This window comes from Salmo salar, chromosome ssa01 (genome assembly GCF_905237065.1).
Source record: "Salmo salar chromosome ssa01, Ssal_v3.1, whole genome shotgun sequence".
Taxonomy (NCBI): Eukaryota; Metazoa; Chordata; class Actinopteri; order Salmoniformes; family Salmonidae; genus Salmo; species Salmo salar.
Genome location: NC_059442.1, coordinates 37,406,382 through 37,421,996, shown reverse-complemented (window position 1 = coordinate 37,421,996; position 15,615 = coordinate 37,406,382). Strand labels below are relative to the sequence as shown.

Genomic DNA, 15,615 nt, shown 5'->3' with positions numbered 1-15,615 from the left:
GGCTATACCTCAACACCTTGTACATTTTATCACAGAGAGAGGACAAATTTTATCACAGAGAGAGGATATCTTGTGTATAGCTGCTCAGAACACTTAACACTTTAAATAGTACCAAGTGAAATCTTTAATTTGTGTGTGGGTGTGTTTGTTTGCGTATATGCTGTGTAAAGTGAGAAAGCTAGACTGTGAGGATGACGAGAAAATTAGTTTGATTTATACAGCAGCATATCCTGGATGGAATGAGTCGACTTGATAGAAGTTAGGATTTGTCCCTAAGCCTTATGATAAAGTGGCTAGAATTAGATTAGTCATCTAATTGCAACTTTACTGAAAGCTAGTTTGGCATGATGATTGCACTTTCTAGGCTAAATTAACTCTTTGAATATGCAGTAGTTGCATCACGTTTGACAGCATCAATGTCCAATCAAAGTGTAGAGTACTACTCTGAGAGTTCTCTGGGTCTTCTTTTCCAACATAGAGGAGTATGGTGTGCTGATTAGAATTCCTGTTTTAGATCAAAGTCATCGGCGGCCAGCCCATTAAGGCGTTAGTAACGGCGCCCCGCTTGTGATTGGTCAACAAAAAACACTTGTGATTGGTCCTGATTTTTTTTTCTTTGTATATATAATCGCTACCATTAAAAAGTTTGGGATCACTTAGAAATGTCCTTGTTTTTTAAAGAAAAACATATTTTTTTTGTCCATTAAAATAACATAAAATTGATCAGAAATACAGTGTAGACATTGTTAATGTTGTAAATTACTATTGTAGCTGGAAACGGCAGATTTGTTTTTACATTTACATTTACGTCATTTAGCAGACGCTCTTATCCAGAGCGACTTACAAATAGGTGCATTCACCTTATGATATCCAGTGGAACAACCACTTTACAATAGTACATCTATATCTTTTTTTTGGGGGGGGGGGTTAGAAGGATTACTATATCCTATCCCAGGTATTCCTTAAAGAGGTGGGGTTTCAGGTGTCTACGGAAGGTGGTGATTGACTCCGCTGTCCTGGCGTCGTGAGGGAGCTTGTTCCACCATTGGGGTGCCAGAGCAGCGAACAGTTTTGACTGGGCTGAGCGGGAACTGTGCTTCCGCAGCGGTAGGGGGGCCAGCAGGCCAGAGGTGGATGAACGCAGTGCCCTTGTTTGGGTGTAGGGCCTGATCAGAGCCTGAAGGTACGGAGGTGCCGTTCCCCTCACAGCTCCGTAGGCAAGCACCATGGTCTTGTAGCAGATGCGAGCTTCAACTGGAAGCCAGTGGAGTGTGCGGAGGAGCGGGTGTGACGTGAGAGAACTTGGGAAGGTTGAACACCAGACGGGCTGCGGCGTTCTGGATGAGTTGTAGGGGTTTAATGGCACAGGCAGGGACCCTCGCCAACAGGGAGTTGCAGTAATCCAGACAGGAAATGACAAGTGCCTGGATTAGGACCTGCGCCGCTTCCTGTGTAAGGCAGGGTCGTACTCTGCGAATGTTGTATAGCATGAACCTACAGGATCGGGTCACCGCCTTGATGTTAGCGGAGAACGACAGGGTGTTGTCCAGGGTCACGCCGAGGCTCTTAGCACTCTGGGAGGAGGACACAATGGAGTTGTCCACCGTGATGGCGACATCATTGAAAGGGCAGTCCTTCCCCGGGAGGAAGAGCAGCTCCGTCTTGCAGAGGTTCAGCTTGAGGTGGTGATCCGTCATCCACACTGATATGTCTGCCAGACATGCAGAGATGCGATTCGCCACCTGGTTATCAGAAGGGGGAAAGGAGAAGATGAATTGTGTGTCGTCTGCGTAGCAATGATAGGAGAGACCATGTGAGGATATGACAGAGCCAAGTGACTTGGTGTATAGCGAGAATAGGAGAGGGCCTAGAACTGAGCCCTGGGGGACACCAGTGGTGAGAGCACGTGGTGCGGAGACGGATTCTCGCCATGCCACCTGGTAGGAGCGACCTGTCAGGTAGGACGCAATCCAAGAGTGAGCCGCGCCGGAGATACCCAACTCGGAGAGGGTGGAGAGGAGGATCTGATGGTTCACGGTATCAAAGGCAGCAGATAGGTCTAGAAGGATGAGAGCAGAGGAGAGAGAGTTAGCTTTAGCAGTGCGGAGAGCCTCCGTGACACAGAGAAGAGCAGTCTCAGTTGAATGACCAGCCTTGAAACCTGACTGATTTGGATCGAGAAGGTCATTCTGAGAGAGATAGCGGGAGAGCTGGCCAAGGACGGCACGTTCAAGAGTTTTGGAGAGAAAAGAAAGAAGGGATACTGGTCTGTAGTTGTTGACATCGGAGGGATCGAGTGTAGGTTTTTTGAGAAGGGGTGCAACTCTCGCTCTCTTGAAGACGGAAGGGACGTTTGACTTAACAAACGAGGATCGGATGTCGTCGACCTTCTTTTCAAAATGGTTGACGAAGTCATCCGCAGAGAGGGAGGAGGGGGGGGGGAGGGGGAGGAGGATTCAGGAGGGAGGAGAAGGTGGCAAAGAGCTTCCTAGGGTTAGAGGCAGATGCTTGGAAGTTAGAGTGGTAGAAAGTGGCTTTAGCAGCAGAAACAGAGGAGGAAAATGTAGAGAGGAGGGAGTGAAAGATGCCAGGTCCGCAGGGAGGCTAGTTTTCCTCCATTTCCGCTCGGCTGCCCGGAGCCCTGTTCTGTGAGCTCGCAATGAGTCGTCAAGCCACGGAGCAGGAGGGAAGGACCGAGCCGGTCGAGAGGATAGGGGATATAGAGAGTCAAAGGATGCAGAAAGGGAGGAGAGGAGGGTTGAGGAGGCAGAATCAGGAGATTGGTTGGAGAAGGATTGAGCAGAGGGAAGAGATGATAGGATGGAAGGGGAGAGAGTAGCAGGAGAGAGAGAGCGAAGGTTGCGACGGCGCAATACCATCTGAGTAGGGGCAGAGTGAGTAGTGTTGGAGGAGAGCGAGAGGGAAAAGGATACAAGGTAGTGATCGGAGACTTGGAGGGGAGTTGCAGTGAGATTAGTAGAACAGCATCTAGTAAAGATGAGGTCAAGCGTATTGCCTGCCTTGTGAGTAGGGGGGGACGGTGAGAGGGTGAGGTCAAAAGAGGAGAGGAGTGGAAAGAAGGAGGCAGAGAGAAATGAGTCAAAGGTAGACGTAGGGAGGTTAAAATCACCCAGAACTGTGAGGGGTGAGCCATCCTCAGGAAAGGAACTTATCAAGGCGTCAAGCTCATTGATGAACTCTCCAAGGGAACCTGGAGGGCGATAAATGGTAAGGATGTTAAGCTTTAATGGGCTAGTGATTGAGACAGCATGGAATTCAAAGGAGGAGATAGACAGATGGGTCAGGGGAGAAAGAGAGAATGTCCACTTGGGAGAGATGAGGATTCCGGTGCCACCACCCCGCTGACCAGATGCTCTCGGGGTGTGCGAGAACACGTGGTCAGACGAGGAGAGAGCAGTAGGAGTAGCAGTGTTTTCTGTGGTAATCCATGTTTCCGTCAGCACCAAGAAGTCGAGGGACTGGAGGGTAGCATAGGCTGAGATGAACTCTGCCTTGTTGGCCGCAGACCGGCAGTTCCAGAGGCTGCTGGAGACCTGGAACTCCACGTGGGTTGTGCGCACTGGGACCACCAGGTTAGAGTGGCAGTGGCCACGCGATGTGAAGCGTTTGTATGGCCTGTGCAGAGAGGAGAGAACAGGGATAGACCGACACATAGTTGATAGGCTACGGGAGAGGCTACGCTAATGCAAAGGAGATTGGCATGAAAAATTAACTAAACAACTGGGGAAGCGAGAGAGCAGGGCCTCCCTCACTAACAATTCACTGAAACACTAAAACGCTAAAATATAACTTTTCTAGCTACCACTAGAAATTAAAATTGATGTAAACTACAGTGGTTCAATGTTTCCAGGAATAGGCTCAAACTTAGTTTATTCCGCTAGATAACTTGGTACAGTAATCTTCCGTGAAAACCCACCTAGTGCACCGTGTCCTATGACGCCCTAGCTAACTAGCATGCTAGCATCCTGTAACACGGTTAGCACCAATACTTGGTAACAACAAGCTACCAATGGATAATTCGTGTCCGTGTCTAGTTCATAATGCAGAAGTAATTAAACGTTGGCTTGCTAACAAAAAAATTCAGTCCTGCTAGCTACACAAGTGGACTACACATCTCGAATGTTCAGAAAGTTAAGCTAACGTTGCAAAAATCTTATTTTGGGCGCGTTGTTGACTATGTTAGAGAATGTAGCTGGCTAGCTAACCTCGATAGTTACTCTGTACTACGCCTTTATCTTGATACAAAGACAGCAGATACAACTATGTAGCTAGCTAACAATACACGAATCAAATCGTTCCGTTGTAATGTATATAGTTTCTACAGTACTGCTAATTGGTAAAGTTGGCTAGCTAGCTGTGGTGTTATGGTGTTGACGCCGTTTCGAAAACGGCGCGAATGAATGAATACAGCTGGCTAGCTAACCTTGTTAGTTCCTCAGAGCTACACCTTTATCCTTGATACAAAGACAGCAGATACAACTATGTAGCTAGCTAACAATACACGAATCAAATCGTTCCAATGTAATGTAATGTAATGTAATGAAATGTAATATTACCCGCGGAGCGAGGTGCAGAACGACCACTCACTCCAGCATCCGGAAGATAAAGTTTGAAGACAATACTGCACTCTAATGGGCAAGAACTTGATGATCAAAGCTATTGTTGCATATCCCAGGGGTAGGCAATCCTGGTCCTGGAGTGCAGTGTAGCTTAGTTGGTAGAGGATTTTAATGGAATATCTACATAGGCGTACAGAGGCCCATTATCAGCAACCATCACTCCCGTGTTCCAATGGCACATTGTGTTAGCTAATCCAAGTTTATCATTTTAAAAGACTAATTGATCATTAGTAAACCCTTTTGCAATTATGTTAGCACAGCTGAAAACTTTTGTGCTGCTTAAAGAAGCAATAAAACTCGCCTTTTTTAGAAGTATCTGGAGCATCAGCATTTGTGGGTTCGATTACAGGCTCAAAATGGCCAGAGTGGTGTTTGTCAGCTGCCAGTTGAGGACTTGTGAGGCATCTGTTTCTCAAACTAGACACTCTAATGTGCTTGTCCTCTTGCTCAGTTGTGCACCGGGACTCCCACTAAGTTGACTGTGCCTTTAAACAGCTTGGAAAATTCCAGAAAATTATGTCATGGCTTTAGAAGCTTCTGATAGGCTGGCTAATTGACATCATTTGAGTCAAATGGAGGTGTACCTGTGGATGTGTTTCAAGGCCTACCTTCAAACCCAGTGCCTCTTTGCTTGACATCATGGGAAAATCAAAAGAAATTAGCCAAGACGTTAGAAAACACATTGTAGACCTCCACAAGTCTGGTTCATCCTTGGGAGCAATTTCCAAACGCCTGAAGGTACCACATTCATCTGTACAAACAATAGTACGCAAGTATAAACACCATGGAACCACGCATCCATCGTACCGCTCAGGAAGGTGACGCATTCTGTCTCCTAGAGATGAACGTACTTTGGTACGAAAAGTGCAAATCAATCCCAGAACAACAGCAAAGGACCTTGTGAAGTTGCTGGAGGAAATAGGTACAAAAGTATCTATATCCACAATAAAACGAGTCCCATATCGACATAACCTGAAAGGCCGCTCGGCAAGGAAGAAGCCACTGCTCCTGAACCGCAATAAAAAATCCAGACTATGGTTTGCAACTGCACATGGGGACAACATTCATTACCAGATTCAGCTGAGGTCTAGAACTTAAGGAAGGATTTGTACCAAATACAAAGCTCTCAGTTTTAGAGATGTTCAGGACCAGTTTATTCCTGGCTGTCACAGGTCAGGGTTTCTTCCTGGAGTGTACTACCTGTGGTTGCCACTGGAGAGCACCCTTGGGTTTCCTCTAGTATCCAGGTGACCCTGATTGGGCTTATTGGGATCACCTGCTTGATGACTATTTTGGTTCCTCTGTGGACTGGGCCAGTTGCTCAGGTCTCATGTTTTGTTCAGTGTTCTCATGTGCCCTTGCTTTGTTGTTTTGCTATGAAGACCTTAAGTAAATATTCTGGATTTACCCTTACTGTGTTTCTCTGCTGTGTTTCTCTGCGCCTGGGTCCAAATTCGTACTAGCACTATTGTCACACTGGCCACCCGTTCCAGAACAGACTGCCACTCTTTAAGGGTTTCAGTGACTTCATTAGCTGTGGTTGCTGATGCGTATATGGTTGAATCATCAGCATACATGGACGCACATGCTGTGTTTAATGCCAGTGGCAGCTCATTGGTTAAAAATAGAAAAGAGTTGAGGGCCCAGAGAGCTACCCTGCGGTACACCACAATTTACATGTTTGACATTAGAGAAGCTTCCATTAAAGAAAACCCTTTGAGTACTATTAGATAGATAGCTCTGAATCTACGATATGGCAGAGGTTGAAAAGCAATAACACAAGTTTTTTTCAACAACAGGTTATGGTCAATAATATCAAAGGCTGCACTGAAATCTAACAGTACAGCTCCCACAATCTTCTTATTATCAATTTCATTCAACCAATCATCAGTCATTTGTGTCAGTGCAGTACATGTTGAGTGCCCTTCTCTATAAGCAGGCAGAAAGTCTGTTGTTAATTTGTTTACAGAGAAATCGCATTGTATTTGGTCAAGCATATTTTTTTCCAACAGTTTGCTAAAATCTGGTAGCAAGCTTATAGGTCTGCTGTTAAATCCAGTAAAGGCCACTTTACCACTCTTGGGTAACGGACTTACTTTGGCTTCCCTCCAGGGAGGTAAATAGACAGCTACGAAGAAAATAGATGAAAACTCTCTTGGTAAATAGTGTGGTCTACAGCTTATCATGAGATTCTCTACCTCAGGCGAGCAAAACCTCGATACTTCCTTAGATATTGTGCACCAGCTGTTGTTTACAAATATACAGACCTCCACCCCTTGTCTTACCAGAGGCTACTGTTCTATCCTGCCGATACAGTGTATAACCTGCCAGCTGTATATTATTCATGTCGTCGTTCAGCCATGACTCGGTGAAACATAAGATATTACAGTTTTTAATGTCCTGTTGGTAGGATATGCGTGCTTGTAGTTCATCTATTTTATTATCCAGTGATTGTACGTTGGCTAATAGGACCGATGGTAAAGGAAAATGACCCACTCGCCGCAGGATCCTCACAAGGCACCCTGACCTTCGTCCTCAATATCTTCGTCTCTTTCTCCTGCGAATGACCGGGATGAGGGCCTTGTCGGGTGTCTGGAGTAAATCCCTCTCATCCAACTCGTTAAAGAAAAAATCTTCTTTCAATATGAGGTGAGTAATCACTGTGCTGATTTATAGAAGCTCTTTTCAGTCATAAGAGACGGGGCAGAAACATTATGTACGAAATAATTTGCAAATAACGCAAAAAACACACACAATAGCACAATTGGTTAGTGTCGTTAAAATGGCAGCCATTCTCAACAGTGCCATTTTCAAACAAGAATACCACCCCTACCTTGTCACAACACAACTGATTGGCTCAAACTCATTAAGATGGAAATAAATTCCACAAATTAACTTTTAGCAAGCCAACCTGTTAATTGAAATGCATTCCAGGTGACTACCTCATGAATATGGTTGAGAGAATGCCAAGAGTGTGCAAAGCTGTCGTCATGGCAAAGGGTGACTACTTTGAAGAATCTCAAATCTAAAATATATTTTGATTTGTTTAACAGTTTTTTTGGTTACTGCATGATTTCATATGTGTTATTTTATAGTTTTAATGTCTTCATTACCAATCTCCCGAGGGGTCTAAGGCACTGCATCTTAGTGCAAGAGGCGTCACTACAGTCCCTGGTTCGAATCCAGGCTGTATCCCATCCGGCCGTGATTGGGAGTCCCATAGGGCAGTGCACAATTGGCCCAGGTTTGGCCAGGGTAGGCCGTCATTGAAAAATAAAAATGTGTTCTTAACTTGCAAGGTTAAATAAAGGTTAAATAAAAAATTTTAAAATTAATACAAAAATTCTACAATGTAGAAAATAGTAAAAATAAAGAAAAACCCTGCAATGAGTAAGTGTGTGTGTGTGTGTATATATGTATATATATATATATATATATATATATATATATGTATGTATGTATGTATGTATGTATGTATGTATGTATGTATATATATATATATATATATATATATATACACTGCTCAAAAAAATAAAGGCAATACTAAAATAACACATCCTAGATCTGAATTAATGAAATTATCTTATTAAATACTTTTTTCTTTACATAGTTGAATGTGCTGACAACAAAATCACACACAAATAATCAATGGAAATCCAATTTATCAACCCATGGAGGTCTGGATTTGGAGTCACACTCAAAATTAAAGTGGAAAACCACACTACAGGCTGATCCAACTTTGATGTAATGTCCTTAAAACAAGTCAAAATGAGGCTCAGTAGTGTGTGTGGCCTCCACGTGCCTGTATGACCTCCCTACAACGCCTGGGCATGCTCCTGATGAGGTGGCGGATGGTCTCCTGAGGGATCTCCTCCCAGACCTGGACTAAAGCATCCACCAACTCCTGGACAGTCTGTGGTGCAACGTGGCGTTGGTGGATGGAGCGAGACATGATGTCCCAGATGTGCTCAATTGGATTCAGGTCTGGGGAACGGGCGGGCCAGTCCATAGCATCAATGCCTTCCTCTTGCAGGAACTGCTGACACACTCCAGCCACATGAGGTCTAGCATTGTCTTGCATTAGGAGGAACCCAGGGCCAACCGCACCAGCATATGGTCTCACAAGGGGTCTGAGGATCTCATCTCGGTACCTAATGGCAGTCAGGCTACCTCTGGCGAGCACATGGAGGGCTGTGCGGCCCCCCAAAGAAATGCCACCCCACACCATGACTGACCCACCGCCAAACCGGTCATGCTGGAGGATGTTGCAGGCAGCAGAACGTTCTCCACGGCGTCTCCAGACTCTGTCACGTCTGTCACGTGCTCAGTGTGAACATGCTTTCATCTGTGAAGAGCACAGGGCGCCAGTGGCGAATTTGCCAATCTTGGTGTTCTCTGGCAAATGCCAAACGTCCTGCACGGTGTTGGGCTGTAAGCACAACCCCCACCTGTGGACGTCGGGCCCTCATACCACCCTCATGGAGTCTGTTTCTAACCGTTTGAGCATACATATGCACATTTGTGGCCTGCTGGAGGTCATTTTGCAGGGCTCTGGCAGTGTTCCTCCTGCTCCTCCTTGCACAAAGGCGGAGGTAGCGGTCCTGCTGCTGGGTTGTTGCACTCCTACGGCCTCCTCCACGCCTCCTGATGTACTGTCCTGTCTCCTGGCAGCGCCTCCATGCTCTGGACACTATGCTGACAGACACAGCAAACCTTCTTGCCACAGCTCGCATTGATGTGCCATCCTGGATGAGCTGCACTACCTGAGCCACTTGTGTGGGTTGTAGACTCCGTCTCATGCTACCACTAGAGTGAAAGCACCGCCAGCATTCAAAAGTGACCAAAACATCAGCCAGGAAGCATAGGAACTGAGAAGTGGTCTGTGGTCCCAACCTGCAGAATCACTCCTTTATTGGGGGTGTCTTGCTAATTGCCTACAATTTCCACCTGTTGTCTATTCCATTTGCACAACAACATGTGACATTTATTGTCAATCAGTGTTGCTTCCTAAGTGGACAGTTTGATTTCACAGAAGTGTGATTGACTTGGAGTTACATTGTGTTGTTTAAGTGTTCCCTTTATTTTTTTGAGCAGTGTATATATACATATATATACACAGTATGTACAGTACCAGTCAAAATGTTATGCACAATATATATATATATATTGTGCATAACATTTTGACTGGTACTGTACATAGTGTGTATATATATGTGTGTGTATATATATATATATATATAATTCGTGGATTATGTTTTAAATTCTCATAAAAGTTTGGTAATTGTGTATATTTTCTAAACAAGCTGTTCAATAACTTACTAGTCACTACATATTTGTCGCTAAACCCACTGGCTCCAGGTCATCTATAAGTCTATGCTAGGTAAAGCCCCGCCTTATCTCAGCTCACTGGTCACCATAGCAACACCCACCTGTAGCACGCACTCCAGCAGGTATATTTCACTGGTCACCCCCAAAGCCAACACTTCCTTTGGCCACCTTTCCTTCCAGTTCTCTGCTGCCAATTACTGGAACAAATTGCAAAAATCACTGAAGCTGGAGTCTTATATCTCCTTCTCTAACTTTAAGCATCAGCTGTCAGAGCAGCTTACCGATCACTGTACCTGTACACAGCCAATCTGTAAATAGCATACCCAACTACCTCATCCCCATATTGTTACTTATCCTCTTGCTCTTTTGCACCCGAGTATCTTTACTTGCACATCATCATCTGCGCATCTATCACTCCAGTGTTAATGCTAAATTGTAATTATTTTGCCTCCATGGCCTATTTATTGCCTTTCCTCCCCACTTTTCTACATTTGCACACACTGTACATCGATTTTTCTATTGTGTTATTGACTGTACGTTTGTTTATGTGTAACTCTGTGTTGTTTTTGTCGCTTTGCTTTATCTTGGCCAGGTTGCAGTTGTAAATGAGATCTCGTTCTCAACTGGCCTACCTGGTTTAATAAACGTGAAATAAAATAAAAAAATACAAATAATCTGCCCCTCAGTAGCAGTTCTGCCTCCACGGGTGAATTAGGCCGTGCGAACATTGATGGGATTGTTTTCCAGCTATTTACTAGGAGGAGGAACTGTCCTTCGACTCTTGTTGCAGTGAATTATATAATATATATACACTAGCTAGAACCTTTTCATCGCTGATCTGGTAGGACAAAAAAGCATGACGGTGGCTTATTGTTTCCCCCCGTGTTTTTCATCATGTTTTACTCTAGGTGACAGGGCGACATGTTGTGTTGACTAAAACAGCATTACACCGGTGTATCACAAAGCATGATCAAATGAATTAGCCAGCTACAGTAATTTTGAGAAACATTGAGAAATAGTTTAGTTGATTTGTTTGGGTCAAATTAACCAGTTATCTACCTTTTGATAAGCAACTAGCATGCCAATTTCAAGTCTTTTAAAACTAATATCTAACTAACTCGAAAATATGAAGTTATTTCAAAAGGAATGTTAACTGGCTAGCGCCACATGCTTTGTGACATGTTAGCTAGCTATACCCAGTTAGATAATGTGTTTTCACTTATTGCATCTGCATGCTTGTTGTGTTCTCCCTTTTACGATCGTTCGTGAGCTGGCTGCATGTTCTAAATAGTAGAATCTAATCTGTTCAAAACAGTGCCAGCATGTGGTCATTCGGTTTTTGACATACAAAAGTGAAATTGTTGTATTTATGCTGTTCAATTGCACAGATCAATTCATATCTCCTTAAAGAAACTGCCTGTAGTTTGAAAACTTGGAATCATATTTCTGTCATGCTGCTTTGTTGACTCCAACCACCTCGTGCCCCGGGTATTCAGCCAATCAGCAGCCGCCACTGACCAATTTATAGAGGATCTTACTGTGGCAAAGAGAGAATTAGATCATCAAAGGGTAATGTTGACATTGTTAGCCATGTCCCATGAGGAATTCCTGGAAAGGGTCTTATTATAGAACATAGATGGATGTCTCTGTCTGATGCTGATACTGTCAAACTGTGCCTTTTCAATTATGTAGAGTGATAATTACAGGTACGCAATTACATGCTGAACAAAGCTTTACAGTAGTTATCTGTAGTTAAACAAATACCTGCATATTGTATCGATATGTGCGCATGATGTATAACGGATAGTCGTGTCATCCTCCACTTGACATTCAAGTCCTGATCCAAATAAGATCTTGAAACCATGAACCAGCTTAACCATACCTATTGACATTTACAGTATGTGTGAATTTTGAACAGTCCTTTAATACATTTGCCTGATTTTGGACAATGACACGAGGACGGGCGGCTGTGTGCTGTCAACCCCTTGACATCTTTATCACTTCTTCAACCACGGTCCTGGTTCCCATCAAAATGCTGTTTTATAGATCTAACAGACTGTGAACAGGCCATCTCATTGGAATCCATTAGAGCCAAGCCATATAAGGACTAATTAAAAGGATGGCGCCTTTGTTTGAAGTTTTACCACCTTTTTGCATTACCACTCTTTACCACTCTTTTCTTTCAAGTGTCCTTATTAAACAGTTGGAAACACGTTGGTTTGTCACAGAGAGTGCTAACCTCCTTGTTCAGTCAGTGTCAGTCCATAAGTAGAGCTGTGACGTGAGCAGGGTTAGGATCACTTATGGCGCTTTTCCACTGTAGGGCTGTGCCCTCCCGGACCGTGAATATCACGCTTCCTATTTATTTTCCATTTGCTCATGGCCAGCTTGATTCCTTGAACCAAGTGAGATATTCAGTGATAGCTCCCCTGGCTGAGCCATAGGCTACACACCCATCCCACAAGTCCTTTAACCAACCGCATCCTTCCACCACCATTTCTTCTTCTTCACACCAATCCTTTCTTTATTTCGTCACCCACTATAAAGTTGAATCATATTCAAGACTGGGATGCTTTCATACATTCATAGTGTCGTGGATACAGATGACTGCTTGGAAATCGGTTGGAGAAACAGACATAATGTATATGATATATATATATGAAGATAAAGATGGTAAATTATATATCATGATAATAACCAGTTATATTTCCTTTTTTCGCCATGGCTGTGTACGGTATATGTTTGGATAGTTCTGAAGGTTTATCCCATGCGTTTTTACAAATGAGAAACATTAGACAAACATGATCAAGTTATAGTTTACTGTACGTCTCCCCAAGGTATTAAAAATGAATTAGCGGATATTAAATTCTGTGGTCAGCTCCCCAACGTTTGTCTCCTAGTTATAGAATGGTGCCCCAGTTGCTTGGCAACTGATTATGATTGCCTGTGAAGTATCCATTTGAGTGCCATTATCCTGACGAGAGCCATGTGTGGTAGGGTCACGTACTAACACACACACATACACACACATACACACACACACACACACACACACACACACACACACACACACACACACACACACACACACACACACACACACACACACACACACACACACACACACACCTACCTACCCTTGGGCAGAACAGAACAGCAGATGAATGCTGTACAATGTGCATAGGCCATTGTGGTGCAGCTGTTTTGGAAAGCATTCAGAGCACCATGCACCTTCATTAGCATAAGATACATGTTGTAGAGGATCACCATTCCCTTTTAGGATCATGGCCCATTTCTGCCCCAGCACTCTGAGTGCTCTCTCCTTAGTGTCAGCACCATAAAAACCATCTTTGGTCTCATCTGCTAATCAACTAGTAGGATGTATAAACCTATAGGGTCGACTTTGTCCAAAAATAGATGTACCAATCCCGGATTGCCCCTTTAAAAGAGTTGCTATCAGAGATGCAAGAGTCGCCCTCATTACAGAGCATTGTACTGATCCTCACCACAGAGAACAGGTAGAGATAGACAACAAAAGAATCTGCCTCTGCCTGTTAATTACTTTAGTGATTAAGTAAACACTGCACAGCTCAATTATTGAAATGACAAAAAATTTGCTGTGGTTTCTGTCGGTGTTAACGTGGTGAGCTGAAAGGTTAGCTCATTATGATGTCTGTGGAAAGAAAAAGCTCTGAAAACACAATTATCTTTTCCTGCGTGGCAATGATGTTGCCACTGCTGCCATTCCAAATATAAATACAGTGCGATGCTGTGAATGTTTTCTCACAAACAACATCTCTTGTAAAAAAAAAATCAAAAGTGAAGTTTTCATGTTTGTAAAAGTCAAACGCTGTAAACAAACACAAATCAAGGTGAAACCTCTTTTAGATTAGAAAAATAGGAAGAAAACATTGCTAATTGCTAAAAATGAAAAATATGTAATACCTTTTTTATTCATGTGTTTCTTGTGTTGTGGCGGTAACCCCTCTTTTGTACTACATGTTAGGTGTTAGTACAACTAGATTATGTATAATAACTAGGGTTGCACATTTTGGGGAAAATGCAGAAGCGGAAAATTTCCATGGGAATTAACGGGAATATATGGGAATTAACGGGAATATATGCACATTAATATTAATACCATTTAAATGTAGATGTTTTTTGCATTGGATATATTTACCATATCATATGGAGACAGAAACATAAACATTTTACCTTATCATAAGTAAACAATTACAAATGATTAAATCCTTCCAATATAAATAAAACAATTTAGTTATGAATTGAACTTTAATTAAATGAGTTGACTCTTCACATGGATTAATTCACTGAACAACAAAAGAAAGGGAATATTGAATGATCCCCAATGATCCATCGCATCTCCCCAAAAATCTGTAAAATCATAGTCTAGAAACTAAAGCTTTTGTTGTCTTCCTCTCAGGCTTCCATGTCTTCTCCCTCAACCTCCTCAATGTCCACCTCTTGAACATCAGACTCTGAGGCGTCATCTTCACTGTCACTTTCCAACCTTGTTGAGGATGGCTCGTTGTCAGGCTCAAAAAGCCTGAAATTTGCCCAGATGGCCACCAATTTTTCAACCCTTGTATTGGTCAGCATGTTGCGTGCTTTGGTGTGTGTGTTCCCAAACAAGGACCAGTTGCACTCGGAGGCGGCAGATGTTGGTGGGATTTGGAGGATGATGGCGGTAACAGGGGAAAGAGCCTCAGATCCACAAAGTCCCTTCCACCAGGTGGCTGATGAGATATGTTGGCACGACTGCCATATTGCATCTCCATCCCAAAGCCCTTGCTTGGATTTGTACTTCGACAGACTGCCAAGGTGACATGGTAGTGATGACACCATAGGCCTTGTTGATTTCTGCACCAGACAGGATGCTCTTGCCAGCATACTTGGGGTCCAACAGGTATGCTGCGGCGTGTATGGGCTTCAGGCAGAAGTCTTCACGCTTTTTGATGTATTTCAGAACTGTAGTTTCCTCTGCCTGGAGCAACAGTGAAGTGGGCAAGGCAGTACGGATTTCTTCTCTTACATCTGCAAGCGGAGTCTGAACATCAGACAGGATGGCATTGTCTCCCTCAATCCGTGCAATGGCTACTGCTATATGTTTCAGGCTGCTTACCACTCCCTCCCAAAATACATCATCCAGGAGGATCCTCTTGATGGGGCTGTCCATATCGGCAGACTGTGATATGGCCATTTTTTGGAGAGACTCCTTCCCCTCCAGGAGACTGTCAAACATGATGACAACACCACCCCAACCGGTGTTGCTGGGCAGCTTCAATGTGGTGCTCTTATTCTTCTCACTTTGCTTGGTGAGGTAGATTGCTGCTATAACCTAACCATTTCCTTGGCTCTCTTGTTGAGTGTATCCATTGTTTTCAGTGCCATGATGTCCTTGATGAGCAGATTCAATGCATGAGCTGCACAGCCAATGGGTGTGATGTGAGGGTAGGACTCCACCACTTTAGACCAAGCAGCCTTCATGTTCGCAGCATTGTCTGTCACCAGTGCAAATACCTTCTGTGGTCCAAGGTCATTGATGATTGCAGTTGAGCTGAATGCAATGTAAAGACCGGTGTGTCTGTGCTCTTGTAGAATACTGGTTGAGGGGTGGAGATTATGTAGT

At 43.7% G+C, this 15,615-nt stretch overlaps 1 protein-coding gene across 2 annotated transcripts in view; it reads left to right on the top strand.

Annotated features, from left to right (window-relative positions):
• prkd1 (protein kinase D1) overlaps positions 1-15,615 on the top strand; it is a 67,914-nt gene that overhangs the window by 1,794 nt on the left and 50,505 nt on the right. The gene's annotated exons all lie outside the window — the stretch shown is intronic.